This window comes from Mus caroli, chromosome 18 (assembly GCF_900094665.2).
Source record: "Mus caroli chromosome 18, CAROLI_EIJ_v1.1, whole genome shotgun sequence".
NCBI classification, from domain to species: domain Eukaryota; kingdom Metazoa; phylum Chordata; class Mammalia; order Rodentia; family Muridae; genus Mus; species Mus caroli.
The window spans coordinates 42,472,213-42,498,909 of NC_034587.1; the positions used below are offsets into that span (position 1 = coordinate 42,472,213).

The window sequence follows — 26,697 nt, forward strand, 5'->3', positions numbered from 1 at the left end:
TTCTGTTTTAAAATTTTATGCATTTTAAAATATTAAAATAGAGAGTGTGATGTGATATATATATATATATATATATATATATATATATATATATATATATATGAATGATAAACCAAACAGAAAAACAGGCCAAAGTGGTTCCACCTAAGAGAGGTTTATTGTGCAGAAGCAAAGGGGCAGTGAGGCAGGTAGAAGGGCAGAGAAGAAAAGGGAAAGAGGAGGGGTGTTCTCCTAATTTATACAGAAAATGACATCACACAAGTGAGGGTGGGAAGTGAGCCAAGTGGGTTGTGGGATTGAGGGTCTTTGGCCAAGCAACGCAGGTCAAGGGTTACATTGTTAGGCCTGGGCTTGGAGTGTCCTGGTACTAACAGAGAGGATTTTATTTCTTTATACCCCTAGCAATTGGGAAGCCTCCTCTTCTGATTCTGAACCTATTGCTTTCCATTCTTTCTTCTTGCCATTGGTCTTCATTTGTAAGCTTCTTAACTTTTTTTTCCCCCATCATTCCCATATGGGAAGAAGAAAACCAGAGCAGAGAAACCCATTAGAATCCCAGTAATAACTTAGCCTCCACATTTTCTTGTCCTTTGTCATAAACTGCTTTCTTAGAGTTAATGCCAAGTGTCAAACGAGACATGGGGCTCTGACATCAGTGTCTATTGAGTGTTTGCACAGACTCAATGCCAAGTGCTTCTTGTGCATTTCTTCCCATCGCCCTTACAAGAGCATCCTCAATTTACAGACAAGAAAGCAGAACAGTTGAAAGGTTGCATAGACAATGAAAAAAAAAAAAAAAGCAAGCACCTAGAGTTGGGATCATTGATATGTCCTAGTAGGGATAATTACTAAATGTTTTAAACTTTGCATGCCATATAATGTTGCAATGATTCAAATCAGCCACTGTAGCATGAGTACAGCCACAGACACCCAGTATGAAAAATAAATGTGGCTATGTCCCCCTAAAATTTTATTATAAAAATAGATGTGTTTGCCTTGTGAGCAACCCTGCTTAAGATAGTAATGTTAATTTTTAAAACAAACAAACAGATAATGATAGCCTGGTAATGAGGCTAAATCATATGGAAAGATTTTATGTCTGTGGCATTAGGTAAGCCCTTCCCAGACATTTAGGCATTTCAAGTGAGATTGGTACAGGAAGCTGATGACAGAAAAGAGGAAGTTGGTGGAGGTAAGGGACATGTGCACAGGTTGGGGTGGTGATCTGAGAGGAGTGGGAGGATGCTTACTCCTGGGCCTTCCATTCTTTCTGGCTCCACCACATGCAGGAATGAGGCTTTAAGAAGCTGAAATAATGAGGACCAGGTTAATGGCACCAGATTCAATATCTATACCTTTGATATGGTGACACTCCAACCTCAGCATTTTTCAATCCTCTAATCTCTTAGTCAACTAAGAATAATAAAGACTTCTTTGAGAGGAAAAATTTTAAAAGTTAGCCTCCGTGTTAATCAAAAAGAGAAATTCAGCAAAGGCCGCAAGCTTTGCTGTTACAGATGCATGGTTTTGGGAAAAAAGAAACAGACTGTGTATTTGGTTCCAAGTGAATAATATAGTACGTGTTACTCATTTGGAACCACGATCAGAGGACAAGACACAAGGAACCAAGACCCAAGACAGGAGCTGTAGATCTTTTACCCTCAGTACCACCATGAGTGAGACCAAAATTCCTAAAGGGTGATTTTTGAAGTGAAAAATGAACATTATACTCATTTGGGAGAAAGAAACTAATTACTAAATAAATAATGGGAAACGTGGAGTTACATTTTTTTCCCCTGTGAAACAATTCCTATGCTCGGTAGTAGACCTTTCAGCGTGGTTCTGAGTAAATACTTGACTAAGGCAGGGGAGCGTGCTTCCCTCCAGGGATGGCAAATCAGTCTAGTCTCATTATGAAATCAACTTAGAACCCAAGACCCTGTTACCAGTCAGGCCTCCCGGCACACTGAATATTCTTCTAATTAACATTTTCACCGTGCATTTCTGCATCTATTGCTTCCAGAACCCTTGCCTCTGTAAACAGACAAGATGGCAAGAATTGATTTTTTTTCCTCATAGTCAACTGAAGGTCACCTGTGGCCTTCACATCATTTGGAGGCTAGCTTTGTAAATATTCTCAGAAGCAGTTTTCCCAGTGTTCTGTTAGAAAGTAGATGTGCGAATTTGTCCTTGAACGTTCCTGCATTCTTCAATCAAGAATTCTTGATACTCAGAATAGGATTAGGAAACATGTAATTTCTAGGTCTCTATCACCTAGAATTTGAAGCATTTTCTTAAATTAATGATCTGTTATCCAAACTACCCTGGGAATAAAATGCAGACTTTTTTTTTTAATACCAGCCCCAAACCTAACATAAGCTCACCTATTTTATTAAAATGTTATATTTAGTCTGATGAACCCAAAAGAGATTCTTTTATGGTTTTCAAAATGTTCAATTTAGTGAAAAACTTTCCTCAATCAGTATATATTTTTTAATTGTTCTCACCAAATAGACTTTGTGTAAAGTAATTTTCAAAGTTGAGACTTTAAATTTTTTTTGAGGCACATAGACAACAGCACTGATTTTTTTCATCTATAGTCCTCAAAAGAAGATTGCATGTGTATTGACATTTGAGTTGAAATATTATTGAAGATAGTGGAGGTTAGTATAGGGGTTCGAAATTGCTGACAACCAAGGATGCTTGGTTTATTTGAATCAGACAGTGATCCAGATGGTAAATAAAAGAAATAAGAAAAAAATGAATGAAGAACACATGGTAGTGTCTTCCCTGCCCTGTTTAGCACTTTCATATGAAACTGAAAGCTATGAGTAATGCCCTCTGATAACTCTCTTTTAATTCCAAGAGTAGGCTGAATGCAGTGGCCTGACTTTGAGCTCCCGGTTCCATGCTTAGGCACATCTCCTTGTACAAGACAAGAATTCACAATTGTGTGTAGAGTGGCTCTAGGTTAAAATTAGATAATTTAACTGGGATTCATTCTAAATATTCCCTAGTATATGTCAATGAAGTGGGCTATAGTGTTTCTACACTAGTAAGATGCCTACTAGAAGGTATGTTAGGAAATTCTGGAAAATAAAAACTCAACTTGTGTCTCTGCACAAAAGTAAATCATTTAAGAATTAAAGTAAAATTCACAAAGATTGGAGAAATGCTAACAGATTCTATCTCTTACAGACTCTTGTAGAGAGAATTACAAAAGGATGGGATCCAGCAAGAGGCCAAGGGAGCCCAAGGAATGGAGCGGGCTATAAGCAGTAGTGGTGAGTGTTTGCATCTAATTATAATGTGGGTATTTTAAGCAAACTGTGTTAAAGTTTAATTGACTGAATTGCCTGCTAGCTGGACTCTCCTTCTATGTGATCGCAACTGTTTTCAGCCTACTAGCTTGATATATCTTTTCCCAGTGAATAACAGCTTGTTCTTCTCAAGTCTCCAAGTCTCTCTCTCTCTTTCTCACACACACACACACACACACACACACACACACACACACACACACACACCAATTAATACTTAAAAATATTTCTTGACTGAATAGATGTGCTCATGTTTAAATATTAAGAGTGGTTTCTAGTGAAAGAGAGCATTTTTGATAGGATTAAATGCTGGGAAACATGTTATGTCTCAACCCAATTCTGTGTTGAAACAGCTTGTGATCTATGTATTTCTTCAGCCTCAGTTTTTTCACGTGAATCTGCTGTGATGATCTGAGACTCACTGAGGTCAAAGCAGAGGTCACATGAATATTTGTATATTGTATTTGAGACGTTGACTAGCTTCTCCCACATATAATTTTCATCATGTGGTTACGAGATGATCATTTAACTCTACAGTGAAAGTACAAACAAGGCAAAACACAAAGCAGTTTGCAAGATTTCTTTGATTTCTTTGACCAAGCCAAAGGGTGGTAAGATCCTTGTTTTGGCAGAGTGGTTCTTTTATGATATTGGTCCATATAAAGATTCTATTGCATTGGGCAGTAATGCTTAAGTTTCATCAGGTGGTAGTTGTATGATTTTCTTGAGGAGAAGCAGCTTCTTACTCTTCCTGTTGATGTGGGGTATCCACCAGAAAAGACGGGTCAGACATGGGTCTAAACTCATAGAAAGTCTTTATTGGCCAGCTAATGCACTGGGTGATACACTGGGTGCTCAGGATCCCAGTGTTGCCCTGAACCTTGCTCAGGATGAGTATTTAAACACAGATCATATTCTGGGTTGCTGTACACCAGTTGACAAGAACACTTAGCTAGAATCAGACCTACTGAAGCTAAAAAGCAAAGTTAGTATGTTTAGAGACTTTCCCAGAACTCTGTGGACTGTGATGGATTAAACTTTTGTTTTAGTTTGGCTGGTGGTGCTGCCTATGTGCTAAGTTTTACAGCCTGAATGGCACATCCATCATGGAGTTAGTTTTGCCAAGATCTGGAGTTACAGTTACACGGTAACTGTTAGTTCTGAATGAGATACCGGGGTAAAAGCCAGACTTTGGGTCTTCAAAAAAAATTTTTTTTAATCTGGTAGTTCCTGAAAAATCCACAATGAAAAAACCCAAAGTTCTTTGTATTATGAGTCCATCTGGAACCCCTTCAATTAAAGCTAGTGGTTGTGGTCACTTAGTGAAAGCAAGTTGTCATAGAGAGAACATACTTAGATTTAAGCATTCAGTTACTGAGGGCAGCAGGATAGGTGGTAGTTCTCATAAACAACACAGAGCTGCTTTCTGCTTCCATGACCCTCACCTTGATGGCCGTAGACCATTAGTATCACTCTTCAATTTCCTGCAAAAGTTAAACATAAGCCCCAAAAGTATCCTATCATTTCATTTGTTCTCTTTTGCTCTGTATTTTTAAATGAGTATAATTGAGTATAATTCAATTTGATTTAGCTTAAATACATGATTCCACTTTAGTTAGTAGCATTGATTGTTTGAAATCAGCTGTTCTGTAGCTATCCTGTGACTAATTAGTTCCTTGGACAGGAACTTCTGAAGACTTTAGTGAGCATGCCAACCTTTTGATGCTACCAAAACAAGGTTTGTGGGGAAAATCTCATGGATATATGTGGGAGACCTGCCCCAGACACCGATGGTTCCCTCTTGAAGGCAGTTGAGGGGAAGAGCATTGGTATGGGGGCTAATCTTTATTTTGTGAGAGTAAATATTGCTTTCTATATTTTACCAGTCTTGTCTCTAAGTTACTCTGAGCCCAGAACCCAATGGCTCAGAGGAATTAACACTACTGTAAAACAAGACAAGGTAGGGATTAAGAGAGGCCTTTGGTTCTTTTCTCCACAATGCCCCTGGCCCTAAGGCTGGGTGTTTATTTAACCCCTTGTCAGCTAGAAAAAAATCACTCTCTGGAAGTAACAAAACACTTTAAAAAGAGATTCTAATCTTTATTTCTAAGAGAAGAAGAAAGGGGAAAACTTATCTCTAAGAAAAAAATCTGTGAGTGTGTGTGTGTGTGTATGTGTGTATGTGTGTTCTATTCTTTGTTCTCATTACTTCTTATACTTATCTCAGGATTCATGATCACATGGTATTCCAAATATCTTATTTTTGGAGAGTTTATGCAAGTTCAAAGATAGACTTAAATCAGAAACTGGATGAGAAATACAACAGAGATGTTTACATGTGCTTCCAATAACGTTAGTTGTCTAACTAGACATTCATTATCTGTCACTAGCTCCACAGGTTCATTGGGAATCTAAATTACAATTCTTATGTATAAGTTAACATTGAAGTTTTGTATAGATAAATTGAGTCAATATTTTATCTTTTGTCCTTGGACAGTTCAATAAATCATTCATTCCTAGTTTATGGCCTTTAGCTGTTTTACAGACTATAGGAGTATATTCCTAAATTGTTAATTTGTATCAATGCCTGCTTACTATCAGTACAATTAACTCATGACAGCAAAAGACCAGCGGAATTCTAGTTGCAGTTTTCTTATTACAGAGAGCTGTATTTACAGCCCTTATTATAAAGTCTCAATAATTACTAGTATAAATTTAGGAATTCTTATAGAATCATCATTAAGAATTAAGAAATCGTCTATTTGTCTACATAGCATCACTACAAGAGAGTACATCTCCAATGATCTGCAGAAAATCTGTTTAATAGGGTGAGCAAATGCTTAGGAATTGTTATATTGATTTAATAATAACAGAAAAGGCATATCAATGGCAAGAATCAAGACTGAGACATTGTCCCCTGGGCCTAGACACCAAGGACTCATTTGTTGCAGTTCCACAGTGAACCATCTCTAGAAGATCACCTGCTAGCCTTTAGCCTCTTCTAGATGGCTCCTGACAGAAATATATTATTTACTTTGTCAAAGACAGGTTGATGTTCATAAGTGAAATTGGTCTGAAGTTCTCTTTCTTTGCTGAGTCTTTGTGTGGTTTAGGTATCAGGATGGCTGAGGCCTCATAGAATGAATTAGGTAGTATTCATTCTGCTTCTATTTTGAGGAATAGTTTGAGGAATATTGGTATTGGGTCTTCTTTGAAAGTCTGATAGAATTCTACACTAAAATCATTTGGCCCTGGACTTTATTATTATTATTATTTTTTTTTTTGGTTGGGAGACTTTTAATGACTACTTCTATTTCCTCAGGTGTTATGGGACAGTTTAGGTAATTTACTTGATCTTGGCTTAACTTTGATATGTGGTATCTGTCTAGAAATTCATCCATTCTGATTAGATTTTCCAGTTTTGTGGATTATAGACTTTTGAAGAAAGACCTAATGATTATTTGAATTTCCTCAGTTTCTGTTGTTTTGTCTCACTTTTCATTTCTGATTTTGTTACTTTGGAGACTTTATTCCTTTTAGTTAATTTAGCTAACGGTTTGTCTACCTTGATTTTCTCAAGGAACTAGCTCTTGGTTTTGTTGATTGTTTGTATGATTCTCTTTGTTTCTAATTGATTGATTTCTTCTCTGAGTCTGACTACTTCCTGCTATCTGCTCCTCTCAGGTGTGTTTGCTTCTTTTTGTTCTGGAGATTTCAAGTATGCTGTTCAGTTGCCAGTATGGGATCTCTCCAACTTCTTTATGAATGCACTTAGTGCTATGAATTTCCTCTTAGTACTGCTTTCATTGTGTCCCATAAGTATGGGTATGTTGTGCCTTCATTTTCATTGAATTCTAGAAAGTCTTTAATTTCTCTCTTTCTTTCTTTCTTTCTTTCTTTCTTTCTTTCTTTCTTTCTTTCGTTCGTTCGTTCGTTCGTTCGTTCGTTCGTTCTTCCCTAACCAAGTGATCATCGAGTAGTTATTGAGCTACCTTGCACGACTTTGACAAAGCAGAAGGCAAATGGGAGGCTTACACTTATTTTTCTTTTATCACATTTTTAAACATTTCAGTAAAATATATAAATAACATTATAATATTCACAGGCAGTAAAATTAGTGGTATCATTTTGGCAGGATACCAATGGCCACTCAAAAGATAGCTATTATAGACAGAAATGCATATTATTCAGTGCCCTTTTACGAGTAGAAACCACAGCAAATGTCTTAGCAGGAGGAAGTTTATTAAAACAGTTGAGAACTGGAAACTTGAAAAAGATGATACAAAAAACATTAATCAGCTGTAAAACTTTGGGTTCAAAAGAGACAGATCAACCTTCTTTAATTAGCTTGTGACATAGATGGGGTGCTTAGAAATGCAGGATTTAAACCTCTGAGAACTGGCTGTTGCAGAGTCATTAAAGCCCCTGCAAGGACACAGAGACACCACATGGTCTTGCAGCACTCCTTTGGTAAGGAAGAACCAGAGATCTTATCTGGGGTCCATTAGAGGGCACAATCGTGATGGTTTGGGAAGTCTAGAAGTCCAAACGAAATCATGTGCACCATTGGAACAGCCAGCAGCCATTCTGCTGAAGCACAAGCTAGAAATGCTAAGAGCAGGAAGCAAAACAGAACCCTTCTCTCGCCACTAGCCTCATATCCCTCTCAGGAGCCCCTGCTGGCAGAGCCTAGTGTTTCAGCTGGAAAAGAACTAGGTCTTGCAAACTTTATATGCCCCAGTACAGGGGAAAGCTGGGGCCAAGAAGTGGGAGTGGATGAGTGGATGGGTAGGGGAGCAGGGCGGGGGGGGAGGGGGGGCTTACAGCGAACCTTTGGGATAGCATTTGAAATGTAAATAAAGAACATATCTTAAAACAAACAAACAAACAAACAAACAAACAAACAAACTGGGTTTCAGAGTCCCGACTGAAAATGACAATGGAAGAGTAGGTGTGAAGCTAAATCATGATAGCATTGCAAGCAGCTTAGGTAAAACAAACAGAAAACCAAGCCCACTGTTCTACCAGCCTTCAGTAACAGTATTTCTTGAAGGGTATGTTCAAGATTTATAGCTGGAATCCAATATTCTAAGTTACAGTAACTATTTTTAAATAAAACTGCCACTAAATTAGTTTGAAAGTGAATAAAAAGAAAGTAGTTGGATAAAGACGATTGACTGCACACATCCATGTGCTTTTAATAAATCTCTTTAGTTAGCTTAAATATTATTAAAATGTTATATCTTATTGTACTAACAAAATAACTCATGATGAAAAGAAACATATGAGGCAAGGGGGTGGGCTTGTTTCGTGTGGAATGGTACTATAGGAAATACACGGAGCAAAACAGCAAGAGACCAGCACTGTGTATGTGCAAAATGGTTCCCAAACCCCACAGTGAAACCTCCTGGTGAAGCAGGAAGTGGGTAAAGCTTCTGGAGCATTTGGGTGAAGAGCAGAAACCTGCTTTTTTCTGAGCATAAGGACCCATTAGTCTCCACTTTTCTCCCTAGAAATACTTACTGTCAAGGTCAAATACTAAGGTCTGACTGAGGCTGGAAGAGGTCCCTTGGCAGGTGAGGAATGGTCTCCTGAGTTCAAGCCCTGGAATGCACAGATTAGAATTTTTGCAGATCTGCTCCAAAAATTTGTTCTCTGATTGCTACACATGCACTGTGGTGTATGCAAGGAGCCTAGCCCAACCCCCAAAAAATAAACAACAGCAATTAAACAGCAAAACAATTCAAGGATACAAAAATGCCTAGCAACTCGGGAACACACAAATTCCACATCCCTGCTGAGGGGTGAGGAATGAGAATGTGTAATCAAATTCAACAAACAGACCCCATATGTGAAATTTCTGTATTTAAAAAATTAAAGATATGCTAAAGAAAAGAATTGATATTGCAGAGGGAATGTAGTAGCTACAAAAAAAAAAAGCAAGCCATTTGGGGAAGATAAATGGTATCTTTGTAATTAAAATGTGATGGCAGAAATTTGAAGATATCATTACTTAGTTTAATGGCAGATTAGACACAGTTGATAAGTAGCAAGCCATGGCTCTCAAGTTTGGAGAACAGAAGCCATTAAAAGCAACTAGAAATTTATGTTTCACAGAAGATGGTTTGAGAATGTGCTGTATATTTGTCATTTACACATTCCAACCATATTGAAAAGAAAAGATGGCTAGAGAAATTATCACAGAAATTACATATATTATGAAATGCAACACTGGCTATAAAATTGATACATTTGTTGAAAGGACACTCTTGACTGCTCTATTGCCTGCCAGTAAGACAATGTTAGGCACAAGTAAATATTTGTTAATAGTTAGCAAATATGTGCCTGTACAGATAGCTCCAGTGGTTAAGAGTACTTGCTGTTCTTGCAAAGAACCTAGGTTTGGTTCCCAACACACAGACGGAGACTCACAACTGTCTGTAACTCCATTTCCATGGGAATTCAGTGCGTTCTTCTGCCCTTCATTGGTACACTATATACCAATGTATTGTACACAAGTATACATGCAGTCATTCACATAAAATAAAAACCAAATAGATCTTTAAAAATACTTAGCTGATGGATCAAAACAAAAAAGGGAAACTTTGAGAAGATCAACTGTGAAGAAAAAAATCTGAAACACTTTCTTTAAATGAATGGATCAAGAAGAATCAGGTTTGGTAAGACAGCAAAGAAAGATATTAAATGGAACAAAATGAGTTCTGCATTTGAATGAAAATTATTACGAACAACAAAACAAACATTTAAGCAATGGTTAAAATAAGACATTAATAAATATGTGCAATTCAGAAATACAATTGTCTACAGAAGTTGTAAAATAAGTTTTTAAGACCATGCTTTGGCAAAACAAAGAAATGAAAACATAATTAAAGAGGGACAGGGACCAGTGACAAGTTAGCTGTCAAAACATACACTTATTCACTCTTTTAAAAAAGCGACAGCCTGGAGCTAAAGCACATGAAGATATCACTAGATGCAACAGTGCATTAACATCAGAAGCACTTAGGAAGAGGAGGGACTCTTTGTTGTTTTATCCAGTGGATGAACATACAAATATGTTTGCCTTAGAATAGATGTTGAGCCTTGCAGAAGCTTTTTGGTTTCATGAGGTCCCATTTATTAATTGTTGCTCTTAGTGCCTACACTGTTGGTGTTCTGTTCAGGAAGTTTTCTCCTGTGCCAATGTGTTAATGCCTAGTCCCTACTTTCTCTTCTATCAGGTTCAGTGTATCTATTTTTATGTTGAGGTCTTTGATGTATTTGTATTTGAGTTTTGTGGGGGATGATAGGTATGGATATTTTTGTATTCTTCTACATGACAAAATACAGTTAGAACAGCACAATTTGTTGCAGATGCTTTCTTTTTACCATTGAATATTATTGGCTTCCATATATACATATATAAAACCTAGGTGTCTATAGGTGTGTGGATGTATGTCTGGGTCTTCAAGTTGATGGCACTAATCAACCGGTCTGTTATTCATCCCAATACCATGTGGTTTTTATTACCATAGCTCTGTAGTACAGATTGAAATCAGAGATGATGATACCCCTAATAGTCTTTATTGTATAGGATTGTTTTAGCTATCCTGGATTTTTGTTTTTCCATATGAAGCTGAGTATTGTTCTTTCAAGGTCTGTAAAGAATTGTGCTGGCATTTTGATGGGGCTTACATTGAATCTATATATTTCTTTTGGTAAGATGGCCATTTTTACTATGTCAATTCTACCAATCCATGAGTATTGGATATCTTTGTATTTTCTGATATCTTCTTCAATTTCTGTAAAATCTTGAAGTTCTTGTTATACTTTTAATTTTCATTGGTTGGTTAGAATTATCCCAATACATTATATATTAATTGTGGCTATTATGAACAGCACAAATGAGACAAAACAGTAGTCTACAGAGTAGGGAAAGATTTTCATCATCTCTATATCTGACAGAAGGCTAATTTCCAAATTACATAAAAAAACACAGGGAACTAGACATCAACAAATCAAATGATCCAATTTTAAGGGTACAGATCTAAACATGTGCAAACAGCGGAATCCCAAATGTCTGAGAAACACATGAAGAAATGTCAAACATCCTTAGCTATCAGGGAAGTGCAAATCAAAATGACTTTGAGGTGACCTATCAGAATTGCTAAGCTCAAAAACACTAGCCACAGCTCATGGTGGCAAGGATGTAGAGCAAGGGGAACACTTCTCCATTGCTGGTAGGAGCCCAAATTTTGGAAATCAATATGGAAATTTCTCAGAAGATTGAGAATTTATATACCTCAAATCCTACTTCTGGACATATACCCAAATGATGCTCCATCTTACCAAAGACACATACTCAGCTATGTTCATAGCAGCTTTATTCATAATAATGAGAAATTAGAAACAACCTATATGCCCTTCCACAGAAAAATGGATGTAAAAATTGTGATACATTTACAGAATGGAATATTACTCAGCTTTTAAATATAGTGACATCATGGAATTTTCAGGAAAATGGATGGAACTAGAAAAAAAAACATCTTGAATGAGATAAATCAGACCCAGAGTGACTTACATGATAGTGCCTAACCCAGTTGTCATCAGAATGGCTTCATATAGCAACTGATGGAAAGAGATGCAGAGATCCAGAGCCAAACATTAGGCATAGCTCAGGGAATCTCCTTGAAGGAGAGGCAAAAGAATTGTAGAAGCTAGAGGAGTCAAGGACACCACAAGAGAGTCTACTGAGTCAACAAAACTGGACTCATAGGGACTGAGATTGAACCAATAATCAGGGAGTACGCATGGGTCTAACCTAGGCCCTCTGTATATACATTATAGTTGTGTAGCTTAGTGTTTTTGTCCAATTCCTAAAAGAAGGATCAGGGGTTGTTTCTGATGCTTTTCCCTGCTTTCAGGATTCTTTTCCTCCTACTGGGTTGCCTGTATATGTGGGGAGTTACCTAGTCTTATTGCAACTTGCTATATCACGTTTGGTTTATATCACTGGAAGGTCACTCTTTTCTGAAGAGAAAGGAGGAGTGTATTGGAAGAGAAAGGTAGAAGGGGGGTGGGAGGAGATGAGAGAGGGGAAAACTGTGGCTGGGATGTAATATAGAAGAGAACAAATTAATTAAAAATAGATGTCTTAACATAAAGGAAATGAGAGATAAAATGTTCTTTAAAAACATTGATATATATGGTTCTTTTTAAAATTAGTTAATTTCTTTATTTTACACTTCATATTTTATTACCCCCCGTCTACCCTCCTACTGCTCCACATCCCATACCTCCTCCCCACCCCACCCCCGTGTCTCCACGTGGATGTTCCCACCCCACACACACACCACCTGACTTCTAAAATCCATGGGGCCTCCAGTCTCTTGAGGGTTGGGTGCATCATCTCTGAATGAACACAGACCCAGCAGTCCTCTGCTGTATGTGTTGGTGGCCTCATAACAGCTGGTGTATCCTGCCTGTTTGGTGGTCCAGTGTTTGAGAGATCTCAGGGGTCCATATTAATTGAGACTGCTGGTCCTCCTACAGAGTTGCCTTCCTCCTCAGCTTCTTTCAGTCTTTCCCTAATTCAACAACAGGGGTCAGCTGCTTCTGTCCATTGGTTGGGTGCAACTATCTGCCTCTGACTCTCTCAGTTGCTTGTTGGGTCTTCCAGAGTGTAATCATGCTAGGTCCTTTTTTGTGAGCACTCCATAGCCTCAGTAATAGTGTCAGGCCTTGGGACCTCCCCTTGAGCTGGATCCCTCTTTGGGCCTGTTGCTGTACCTTCTTTTCCTCAGGCTCCTCTCCATTTCCATCCATGTAATTCTTTCAAACAGGAACACTTACAAATCAGATATATATATGGTTCTTCTAGGATCTCTGGTTTATTAAAAAAAAAAACCCTCTGGATTAAATATCATGAGCAGTTTTGACATTGATCAATACTGGCAGCAAAATTGACCAATTTGTGTTTTCTAAAGGCTGCTGTTAAAAATAGCCACTCCTTATCTTCACAACATGTATATAATTGTTTTTTCCCTCAGTGTAATCACATTATGCATTTAAGTTAGCAAGGTAATTCTTAAGCATGAATCATGTGAATCCTTTGATGTCTGGAAGAAATCTAAATCATCCTTCCTTTAAATGTCATAATTCTGAATAGTAGCTGATTTTTATTCAAATTATACCTATTTCATCGTGATTTCTGTTGTTAATAATTAGGTTTTAAACAACCACCATTATGTAAGAAGATTGATATATAAATTCTACGCAAGCATCAATTTCTTATGACATTGCTGGATTTTTTTTTCCTCTTTAACTTATTTGGTTTTCTGATCTGTAAACCCAAAACACTGTTTAGATTCTATTACAAATTTTAATCTGAAAAAACTTGTTAACCACTTATTCTCTTCTGTTATTGTACCACTGTTCAGCTTTGTAATGCAAATATTTCTATGCAGAAATCTTACCCAGCTTGCTTGATGTGTAATTCTTAAAATAATCAACAGTTATTAATTAAGTGAACGTATGAGTAATGAACGTGAATGTCTTCTGTCTTAGGGTTTCATTACTGTGAAGAGACACCATGACCAAGGCAACTCTTAAAGAGGATAACATTTAATTGAGGCTGGCTTCCAGTTTCAGAGGTTCATTCCATTATCATCATTGCAGGAAGTGTGGCAGCATATAGGCAGACATGGTGTTGTAGGAATTAAGAGTTCTACATCTGCATCCAAAGGAGGAGCTACCTACACAGTGACACATTTCCTCTAATAAAGTTACACCCATTCCAACACGTTCTCACCTCCTAATAATGCCATTTCCCATGGGCCAGTCATATTCTACTATTCCCTCTGCTAACAATGTTCTCTGCAAACTTTTAGTTTCAGTTCCTTTTTACGGATGAAGTGTTCGGCTATTGCCTTGTCCTCAGGAGGGTTTGTCTCCTTTATCCACATATCTACAATAGCCTATACTATGACACTCATTCATTTGGGTTATGCTGACCTCCAACATAATAGTATCATGCATGTGTCTTCTCAAAAAATGACAAACTCCTTGTGGGGTGAAGTGAGCCTATATTCAGTCTTGATTCTGTCTGTCCTCCTGAGTATACACCTATAACTATGCCTTTCACTTGACAGCTATTTTTATCTAATCAAATAATTATAAGTACTATTAATTCTTTTAGTAGTAGACTTGAGGAGGGATAGGGATTTGTATAAAAACAAAAACATAAAAACATGTGATATTTTTTTCACTCTTAGAAAAAGTAACAATGTTCTTAAATTAATTTCTATATACTATTTTCTCTGCCTTTAATGGACAATAAGCAATCAAAATGTGTAAGATTATGGCATAAGCTTGAGACATAGACTAGCCAGGTGTGGTGGTGTAAATAGGCATGGCCCCATAGACTCATGCGTTTGAAAGCTTGGCCATAGGTAGGGGCCTATTAGGAGGTGTTGCCTTGTTGGAGGAGGATTGTAGTACTTAAAGCAGTCAAGGCGTTATTGTTAGAGTAAGTGTGCCACTATGAAAATGGGGCTTTGAAGTCTTAAATGCTCAAGCTATGCCCAGGATGAAATGTATTCAGACTCCTCCTGGCTGCCTTTGGATTGAACTCTTATCTCCTCCTCCAGCAGCATGTCTGTCTACAAGCTGCCGTACTTCCCACCATGAGGATAATGGATTAAACCTCTGAAACAACCCAATTAAATATTTGCCTTTATAAGTGTTGCCTTGGTCTTGATGTCTCTTCACAGCAATAAATAAATAAATAAATAAATAAATAAATAAATAAATAAATACAAAAACAAACAAACAAATAAAACAAAAAACAAAACCTAACTAAGACACTAGGTATAGATATATCCATATAAATCTTAGGGCTTTGGAGGTAAAATTTTTGGTGATTCATTTATTCAGTAAACATATGGGGGTACCAACTGCTGCTGCTGCTACTACTAATGATAAAGTCACAAGTGTTGGTATTCTCATGGGGGCTTATAACTTAGGACAGAAGTGAAAATAAAAACAAGCAAACCGAAAGACAAACATTTTAATTTAACTAAAACAGTGGATTTAAGGATTCGGGGGTTCAGATTCATATTGTGTTGTTGTAGTATGAGAAATATAGTCTTTTTAGAAGATTTATTTATCAAAGATTTATGTGAGTATTTATATACCTATGAGTGTAGGTGCCCATGAAGACCACAAGTGTTGGGTGTCCCTGAAGCTAAAGTTGCAGGAGGTTGCTGGCTTCCTGATGTGGGTACTAGGAACTGAATGTGGGCCCTCTTCAACAGGTACGTGATCTGAAGATCTAATCCATTTCTCTAACCATTAGAAAGGACTAGTTGTAAGAGAGACTCTTTTGACTTATTAAATCAAGTTCTGTTTCAATTAAAAATAAGCAAACGTAAGTCCTCATCTTACTATAAGCCTCTGTAAAATGATAAATGTCTCAATTACTTTCAAAGTTATTTCAGATAGCATAAGCAAAATAAATATATGCAAAATTTATTAACATGTGGAATACAAGAGAAAATATTGAATATTATATTTGTCAAGTTAATAAAATGAAGCTAAGTTTAGTGACTTCATTTCAAATTTTAAAAAAAATGTCCTTAACTAAACAAATTTAGAAAGCAGTCAGCTTAAAATGCAATTCCTTTATCTTTATAATCTTATGAAATAAATTGTGATGCATTTTGCTTATAGGAAAAGTGCAGGAACTATCAATAATTGGAAATAGTTGACATTTTTTAATGAGAACACAGACTAAATAGCAGAATGATGCATGAAATTGAAGCATCAACAAGTTCATTAGTATTGCACCATTTCTAATATGGAAATGAGATTTTCTCATTTAACCCCTTGCTTGAAGCGTGACTACTTAAAATTCTTAACTTTTACATCATTATTTTGTTAAGAGTTCAAAAAATGCAAAATGCTGCCAATCATATTTTGAAAAATGCTTTCTGGGTTCTTGTCAATTAACCTTTATTCTGTTGCTTTCTTTTTAACCCAATAACATCTGTCACTTATATTTTCTCTTTATAAGTATTTTTTTATTTTCAAGATAATAAATGTCAATAAATTGTAATGTGGCATATTATGTAGGGTCTCAGATGTTATAAAAGCAACAGAATGAATGTTTTCAATGTAAAAGTAAAAGAAATTAGTTAAAAAAGAATGTGATTTTCTTAATTTTAAGGTCATATTGATTAACTAACTAATATAGATTAAATTTGTGTTTGTTCTAAAATGAAAAGAATTTATACTTTTTCAGAGTTTCTGTTGACAATACTTGCATGAGATACTGATTAATTCTAAAATTTCCATTTCTGGAAATTGATTACATTTTCCCTCTTTTGGCACCCCATACAACCTTTGCAAGCTCTTTATGTTTCCTCTTTTGTTTCTATTTATGTACTTGTATCCGTTAGGATTCCTTAGAGGAACAGATTTGAGGGTATGTATTTAAAAGAGACTTATTGGAAAGAGTTACAGGCTGTGTGGTCCTGCTCATTCAACAATGGTTGCTTTGAACAGAAAGGTCAATAATTTAAGAGTTCTTTAGTCCAAGAGGCTGGATGTCTTAGCTGGTCTTCAGTCCATGTTGGAATCCTGAAGAGGTAGGTTCTAATACCAGTGATGGAATGCCTAAATATCAGGATAGATGAACTTGCAAGCAAGAGTCAGGCAAGAAGGCATAAAACAGTTTTCTTCTTCAAAGTCCTTTTATATGGGCTGCCCTGTAGCTACTGCCCTGTTTTTGAATGGGTCTCTTCACCTCAAATGCTCCAACCAGGAGACTTTTTTACAAGTGTTCCAAGCTGCTTGGGTTTGCCTTGATTCCATGTGTATTCAAGTTGACAGCCAAGATGAGCCATCACAGTGCTCTCAACTAAATATGTTATCCAAATGGAGCCATTGCCATTGTATCACCACTATATAGCCATGGATTCTTCCCTAAAGGATTCTTGGTTTTCTCTTTATATTAACTATTATATGTGCTCTTGTGTTTCTAATGCAAAGAGTTTGAAGCTCAACTCCATGTTTTTTTTTAATTAGGTATTTTCTTATTTTACATTTCCAATGCTATCCCAAAAGTCCCCCATATCCCCCCCCCACTCCCACTTCTTGGCCCTGGTGTTCCCCTGTACTGGGGCATATAAAGTTGGCAAAACCAAGGGGCCTCTCTTCCCAATGATGGCCTACTAGGCCATCTTCTGATACATATGCAGCTAGAGACACAAGCTCTGGGGGTACCGCTTAGTTCATATTGTTGTTCCACCAATAGGGTTGCAGACCCCTTTAACTCCTTGGGTACTTTCTCTAGCTCCTCCATTGGAGGCACTGTGTTCCATCCAATAGGGGACTGTGAACATCCACTTCTGTGTGTGCCAGGCAATAGCATAGCCTCACAAGAGACAGCTATATCAGGGTCCTTTCAGCAAAATCTTGCTGGCGTATGCAATTGTGTCTGCGTTTGGAGGCTGATTATGGGATGGATTCCCAGGTGCGGTAGTCTCTAGATGGTCCATTCTTTCGTCTCAGCTCCAAGCTTTGTTTCTGTAACTCCTTCCATGGGTGTTTTGTTCCCAATTCTAAGAAGGGGCAAAGTGGCCACACTTTGGTCTTCGTTCTTCTTGAGTTTCATGTTCAACTCCACATTTTAACATCATGAAGAACATCTTCTTAGGTTTGTCTTTCAGTTGTTTAGGAGATAAAGAAATAATAGCAACTGGGCCCGATATGTGTTTATATGTGAATGCATATGTGTACATATACATATGTATTTATTTTATAAGCAAAGCTACATTCATGTTTTATGTATATTTGGCTATATAAAAACTCTAAATTATTGCATTAATGAGAAAGGGGGAAACAAATAGGTTCTTTGAAACTGATAGTAGAAACTGAGACTGAATGAAATGGCCACACATTTTAGAGCCAGGTAGGAAACCTCCGGGAGAGGATTGCACTGTGGGAACAGACTTGAGCCTGGGGAAACCTTCAAGTTAGAAAACCCCTAAGAAATTCTTTCATTAGGTTTGGATTGAGTGCTAAGCACATAGTCATGTGCACTAGCCTGACACAGCAGGTAGACTTAAAAGTATAAACAGGGCTGAAATACACAATTGAATTGAGAGTTTGACTTATAGTCAAGAGATGGCATTATCACTCACATTTACACAAAGAATTGTGCCTGTCTTTTTTTCATTAATTAATTTATCCTCTTTACATTCTGATCACAGAACCCTCCTCACACTCACAGTCCCTCTCTCACACAGCTTCTCCCCTATCCTCTTCTTCTGTAAAAATGGGAGGTACCACTGGCTACCAACCTATCCTGGCACCTCAAGTCACAAGGGACTAGATATATCCTCTCTCACTGAGGCCAGACAAGACAGCCCCTATTAGGGGAACAGGATCCACAGGTAGGCAACAGAGTCAGAAACAGCCCTCTCCCGCAACAACCCCCCTCCAGTTATTGTTGGAAGACCAAGCTATACATCTGCTACATATGTTGGGGGAGAGGGGCTAGGTCCAGCCCACATGTGCTCTTTAGTTGGTGGTTCAGTCCCTGGGAGCCCCCAAGGGCTCAGATAGTTGACTCTGTTGGTCTTCTTGTGGAGTCCCTATCCCCTCTGGGTCTTTCAATCCTTCCCCCAACTCTTCTACAAGACTGCCAGAGTTCCATCTAATGAATTGTGTCTTCCTTAAACAATATTTAATTCTTTGTGAATTTAAAAATGTACTTTGAACACAATTCACCCACTGAACTCCTCTCATAACTACCCTCTCTAGACTCCCACTACTGTCCACCCAACTTTGAGATTTCATTTTTTTTTTAGTTGTACCTTTTAAATGTACTTGTTTAGGAAATGGAATTATAAATGGTAACTTTGAAGCTAAAGCAGGATTCATCATTTCTAGATAGTCCTAGTGACAGGGTCAGGAGTAATGTGACCTGAGATAGTCCCATTGATAGGCCCTGGAGTGTTCCTTCTCAGGGACATGGTACGGTTATAAGTTATGTTGTTGGTGACCACTGTGAACATAGCTTGTAGGCTTTTACTTCTAAAATTTTTCTAAGTCAATGTAAATTAAGTTTTCCAGCCACAGTTTAAAAACTGTGACAGCCAATTAAGAAAAAAAAAATTAGGGTGAGCTGGTTGGCTGAATTTTTGTGTAATTAGGACAAGCAATTCCTCCAGAGACAGGCAGTGTTAGATGCCTTAAACATTTCTTCTTCTACACATATATTCCCCGGAAATGCTTTGTTTTTCTAGTAGATTATTAAATGTAGACAGGGTTAAAAAATTAGAAAATTTGACTTGGCAAAAATAATTGAAATGTATTGAGTTGAAAGTATTAAATTCTATTAAAATATTTTTAAAGTTATATGTCTGATTAGGTTATATATATATATATATATATATATATATATATTATATATATTATATATATTCATCCAGCAATGGGGAAAGTCAAAACTTACCAAAGGAACATGATTGGGGGGGTGGGAGGCATCACTTATCATCAGAAAATGCAAAGCAAAGTGACCATGTATCATCCTCTCACTCTAGTTAGAATGTTTTTATGCTAATTAGTGCAGACAAGGGTAAAAGGAAAGGAGAGCCTTTATCCAATTAGTAGGATTTCAGTTTTTATAGCCACAATGTAAAGCAGTATAGAGATTTTTGAAAAACGAAGACTAGAGGTACTACACCTATCAGCATTCCTAGAACTGGATTGCATATATAAAGAAGATTATGCCTGTATGCCTCTATGTATTGCAACACTATTCTCAATGGCCACGAAATAGAATTTTCCTAATCCTAGTTATCCATGAACTGATAAATGGATAAATAAAATGTAGCACTCGTGCATAATGGGATACTCTTCAGTCATTCAGAATTATGGCATCCTGCCATCGATGACAAGGTTGATGGAACTGTAAGTCTCATGTGAAGGTACAATAGCCAGTCCTATGAAGACAAAAGCAGCGTGAACTCGTGCATGTGAAATGTATAACAGTTGATTTTCTATACAGAGGTTAAGAAAAAAGTAGCAGTTTCCAGAAGCTGGGAATCCAGAAGAAGAAAGAGAAAGAGAGAGAAGCTTAAACCTTCATTAGTGAATACTAAGTGCTGTTGGATAAGAGACATTGGCTCTGGTGTCTTATCCATTGTAGGGTGACTATAAATATCAATTATATATTTTATAAGAGCTAGGAGGAAATATATGAATCAGTTTTAACTCAAATACATGCTAAATGCCTTATAAGATAGAAATGTTTATTCTGATTTAAACATTAAGTGCATTGAAAACATAAGGCATCCCCATAATATGTACATTTCCATGTCATTCATAAAAATATATCTAATGTACTGTTTTAGTAGTTAAATGCCTATAATTTATACTATATTCTAATGACAAATAATTATACAAGATTATAGTCATTTTGGTATCATAATACCCTACTTTGGGGGAACCCAAAGAGCTGTGGTTTGACGACTCTTTTTAGTATTTTAAGTCGGGGCAGAGTATGTCATGCAGGACTGGCTTTGAAAAGTTTAGGGCTCCTTGAGTAGAGACTTAGTTCTTTTCTGAAGTGGAAATAGAAGTCTTGAATATGCATGGTCCACACATAGATCATGTTGTATATTCATGGTCCATAGTTGGATCATTTATCTTTGTAAAGTTTGTAATAGTAATTTACAACTAAATATATTATAATAACTTGCTGAATAAATAGGGATGATTATACAAGTTGATTCTATTTTTGAATTCTAAAACTAACCTTAAGTTGATTAAACTAAAGTTACTTGTCTCCTACAATAATCTCTGAGATTTTGCATATAGCTACCCAGTATTTCCACATGTCCTACAGTCTGTCTTGAGACTTCATGGTTTAGAAGACATATTCTGAATGGTAATTCTATATTGGCATCATTAATACTTCACAATAAATCTGAATTAGCCAAAAGTTTCCCAAATTGCCTTGATTGACCTCTTCCGATGGACTCACTCTTTAAACCTTTAAAGAGTGCCTGATGAACAATCTACTTATGTTCAAAAATTCTTATTTAGCCTTCCAATGTTAGATTGTTTAATCATGAAGACCAATTCAGATCAATTTATAATGATGGCTTAGAACACTGTGTGCCGAAAGATTCAAAGTCTTCATAAAACCTCATCAGGAAATACTTCTATGGTTGATTAACGGTGTGCACCATAAAGCAAGATGATTTTGAAGAACAAAATGTTTATTACCAATGTTTTGGGATGTTAAAAATGACTTTTTTTAACAGAGGAAGCTTCCAGTAGTTATGTGGCTATTTTATGATTTTATTCTAAGAATTCGAGTGAAGTCTCTCTCACAGAATGTAAAAACATCCTCCCACACATGTATCTAATTCTCATCACAGTCCAACTTGGTCACTGAAAATTTCTGAACTTTATCTGGCTTTTTTTTTCACCTTCATTGTTAGGCACTGGAGTTTCTCAGGCTTCTCAGGGAGCTCTGGGACCCAGCCCTGATATCATTTTGTCTTTGATTGCTGTCATTGGGACCATCTTGGGATACCTGGTAGATCTTGAATCCTTGACTACATTCAAGATACTTTCTGATGATGCCTCATTTTCCTGTGGTGGAGAGTCTTGTGTACTGTTGTGATGTGGTTGATCTGAAGTGGTTTCAGAATGATGATCCATTTGTGACAGCAGTGACATTTAAAGGAAACACTTCAACTGTGACCTCCTCTAGGCCTGGGGTAGATGACAGCTTCACATTGAGAGTCTAAAATATTGAGAGTGTGTTTTAAGTTCTTGAACACAAAGAGAAAGGTATGCCAGGTTCTCCTCACAAACTGTGGAAAACTTGTCGAGAAAACTGCACAGTGCATGTGACAACTGGCTTAGAAATGCCACGGTTCTTTTCCATTGAATATCTGGCACCTTGGTTATGCCTGACCCCATAAGAGGAAGCCCATCCTTATCTATCTCCTCAACATGTGGGTACCCTAGGGCTTTGGGCACAAGCCCCTCCCAGACAGGTAGAACCTATTGCCAATTCTCAGAAGTGTTATTTACTTTTAGTTGTTTCTTTACTAGATACAATAATAATAATGATAATAATAATAATAAATATAATATAATAATAATGGATAATTTTATCATTTGCTGGCGTTTATTTTGATTTTTATCACATTCTTCCCTATTCTGTTACAATCTCTTGAGAGTTCCGCATGGCTCACTGACTTCAACAAAATAAGTTTCTTTGCAGCAGACCACAGTATGAATTGTAACTTGGCTAGAAGTTTTCATTTGGGGAAACCTATTTTTCTTGCTTCACTGTTTGACATTATCTATGGCAGTCAACTGTTTTTCCCCCACAGAGACCATGTCTCTTGTACTTTCCAGAGAATGGAAAACAATCCTGGGAAGTTTGTTCTGAATCCTACTCTGGGTTATCATCGTCCAGTGTTTAATTTCTCTTGACTCTCTTAGGAGACAAGCCTTTACCTAGATCACAGTCCTTCTCTTTCTTCTCATTGAAAAATGAAACACCGGCATTTCCAATCAAGAGGGAAGGCTGACCTTGGCCTGCTCTTTGTACTCATAAGTACTAGAAAGTCCTCCCAGTGCCACAGACTGGATTGAGAGACAAGTGCTCATGGCTTCTATTTAACTTCCAAATCTTTAGAATTTTATATCGTATGTTCTGCTCTGATCAGAAGTCATTTTTAAATTAATCTCTAGGACTTTTCTATCTATTTCACACGTTATACTGAAATGAAGCATGCTAATACATCGGGGTACATATTGCTTGTGGATTTCTCACACTGTCTGCAGGAATAAGGTTCCAAGAGTGCACCGTGCTGTTTCTACCCTGAAAATTGTCAAGGTCTTATGGATTTGGTGCGTGTGTGTAGCTGTGAGAGTGAAGGTTTGGAAGGAGGTGAGGACGAAACACAGTCTGTTTCTGCACTCCCGAGGGATGGCGTGCAGGACTGCCTGCCTGGTGAGAAGTCCCCTTCCCGGGATTGGGTTAGGAAGCTCAGTATGGTCAAGGGAAATGGTATTTTTCACTCTGTTTAAAAAGTCCATTTTCATTTCATTAGCTGACTCTTAGAAAAGACTTTTTTCAATTATCTCTATGGGCACTCAGCGGTCTAAGCTATTGCCCTTATTCCAGGGGCTGCTCTAACAACTTCATAGGTCTCTTTTCTGTCCACAGGAATATTCTTTCAAAACCTTTGTTTTCTCATCCATCACATAAAAGCAGAGGAGCATACCCAGAACCTGGTTTCAAAGTCACCCCACTTAGCCCTCACCTGACCCCTGGAAATTGGGTTCTCCCTTTCATAAACGTATGATTAACCTAACGACCGCTCCAAGCAAAGTAGCATAGTTGCTGTCCTGAGCATGTTTATAAAATATGCAAATCCAACATGTCCTTTGCTTCATTATTGCATCCATTATTTAGTTTCACTATAAAACAGTTGAGGGTGAAAAGGATAATTAATGCAATTAAGCTTCCATGGTTTAAAAATTCCCTAATTTTAGTAAATGTTTTAATGGAACTCTAGCCAGATAACTGAAGAAAAACATTATTGTCTTCATTATAAATGACAAATAGAACAAAATAATTACTCTGAAAACCCAAAATATTATATAAATGAGCCTTGATTATTTCATAGAAGTCATGCCCATTGTTAATCTATATGTTTAGTCTCCATTGTAAACTATATATTTGTGTATATGTGTGTATCTATATTTATATATATGTATATTTATTGTATCTCAATTAATATGCACACACATTTTTCTACATTTCTAGGAGGTCATATTTATGGGAAGAATGGAAGTGAGGCTGTACTGTGTAGTTTGACACAAACTAGACACAACTTTTCACAAACTGGAGTCCTCTGGGAAGAAGGAACCTCAATTGAGAAACTGCCTTCATCAAATTCAAATGAGGTCATGTCTCTGGGGCATTTTCTTGATTAATGATTGATGTGGGAGGGCCCAGCCCACTGTGGGTGGTACGTACCCTGAACATGTTGTCCTGGGTTATACAGATGAGCAGACTGGACAAGTCAAGGGCAGCAAGCCAGTAAACAGCGTTCTTCCATGCTTCTACTTTATGGTTCTGTCTTGAGTTCTTGACCTGTCTTCCCTAGATAATTAATGGAAAACTATAAGGTGAAATAAACCCTTCCTTCCCCAGGTTGCTTTTGTATGTGGTTTGTATCACAGCAATAGAAAGAAAGCAAAGGAGAACATTTTATTCTTGTGATTCTTGTTTTTTCTGGAAGCTCTGTGTTGACCTGTGAGGCCTGGGTTGACCTCAAGCTCATAGCTTCACTGATTTAGCCTCTCAAGCACTGGGATTATAAACATGTCTCACCACAGTCTGAACTGTTCACTTCTTAAAGATTTAAGTTTATACTGTGAAGGGTCAGCATCAATGAATGTGCATCAGAGCAACTTCTTACTCCTTCTTATCTACTAAGATTGTAATTCAGTTAACATGTTCTGGAAAAGTGATATATTTCAGACCCAGCATTCTTTTTCTTCTTTTTTTTTTCTAATACTCCTAAGAACCATGAAAGAAGTGAATACAAACAGGCTGCATAGTTTGCTGAAGATGCCCCACCCACTCAGAAAACTAGTTACTAAAGTATGCAGAGGAGTGATGACTTGAGGAACAGGATGCAAGAGAGGTTGCCTAAAATTGAGTTGTTTTGAGTCAGTTCTAGCCCCTGATTGCATGAGAGTTATAATGGTACATATAAGTGAATCCTTGTAAGTGTGTAGGTCTGGTTTTCTTCTGTCTTACTTTATTCTTTCTGGGTGTCCAGACACCTCCAGCACATGGGCAGGGAAGAGGCAGAGCAAAGGCTGAAAAGGAGAATCCACAGCCACTGTTTCTCACTGGGGGAGTCAGAAGTGGCCACATTTTGGATCTGAGGGGAAACATCAGGGACTGGGACGAATGCTATGATTGCCAGTATCCTCTCTGGCTACCTAGGTGCTGTGGGTGTATTCAGGAACAGTCTGAAGCCCACCTTTTCCCTCAGGGAATCTGCATGCCAGGCTGAAAGGGAAGACTAGCCTTGGACTAGCAGGTCCAGATCTGGTCTGATTGGGAATGAGGGCCAAGTACTGGAGGGGCTGGAGAAAGTGTTCTTGGGGAATCTTAGGCATGGGTCTTTAAGAGGACAGCCTTTTCAATGGCGATCTTTAATGAAAGATCTGAGATGATCCTTGCTTGTTCATACTGATTTATTGGGGTGGATGTGGGCACATACACTTTATTCAGGGCATATATACCTCTTGGGGGAAGGGAGTGAGAATATTCAGGAAGGGAAGGTCATTGGCTGAAGTTTTAGGGTACTAAAATGCCTCATTAGCATGTGGAAGCATTTAAGAAATTTCTTGTGTTAGCTGAATGAGTTATTATTGGGAGAAAGGAAGTTGAACCTGTTATCTTTTTTTTTTTTTTTAGAAAAATACACCATTTATTTTAAATTTGAGTTTCTGATATATATGCATACCATGTAAAATAATTAGGATGCAAGAAACAAAAGCATTTATGTTAGGTTATGTTCATTAGAAATTCTGAGATAATGAGCCTGAGATACAGACGGTTATTCAATTGGCTTCTGCCTCTGCTAGGATTTTGTTGCTATGAAGAGATGCCATGACCAAGGCAATTCTTATAAAGGACAACATTTAAGTGGGGTTGATTTAGAAGGTCAGAGGTTTAATCCATTATTATCATGACTTAAAGTATGGCAGTATAAAGGTGGACATGGTGCTGGAAGAGTCCATAGTTCTACATCTTGTTCCACAGACAAGAGAATCAGACTGTTTGCCCCAGACAAGAGTTTATTTGCTATGATGAGACTCCATAAAAGCTGACCAAAAAAAATTTATAAATGATAACATTTAACTGGAGCTAGCTTATAGTTTCAGAGGTTCAGTCCATTATTATCATGGCAGGAAACACGCCAGCACCCAGGCAGGCATGGTGCTGAGAAGGAGCTGAGAGTTATATATCTTGATCCTAAGAAGATTCTCTTCTGCAGGCAGACAGGGGAAGCTGTCCCAACTGAGAAGAGCATGAGCATAGGACTTCAAATGCTACCTACACAGTGACACACTTCCTTTAGCAAGGCCACACCTTCTCCATTAATGACACACCTACTAATAGTGTCAATTCTTATAAGCCAAGCATACTTAAATCAGCACAGCCTACTTTAGAGATATATTCATATATATCTTTTTTAAAAATATTTTTTATTACGTATTTTCCTCAATTACTTTTCCAATGCTATCCCAAAAG

At 37.4% G+C, this 26,697-nt stretch overlaps 1 protein-coding gene and 1 pseudogene across 1 annotated transcript in view; one reads left to right on the forward strand and one right to left on the reverse strand.

Moving 5' to 3' along the window:
- The window catches only part of Kcnn2 (potassium calcium-activated channel subfamily N member 2), a 394,099-nt gene that overhangs the window by 110,390 nt on the left and 257,012 nt on the right, over window positions 1-26,697 (forward strand). Inside the window, exon 2 of the mRNA XM_021150280.2 lies at window positions 3,199-3,284. The gene's annotated coding sequence lies outside the window, so the exon portion shown is untranslated. The remainder of the gene's footprint in view (window positions 1-3,198; window positions 3,285-26,697) is intronic.
- Window positions 21,858-25,308, reverse strand: LOC110284530 (annotated as a pseudogene).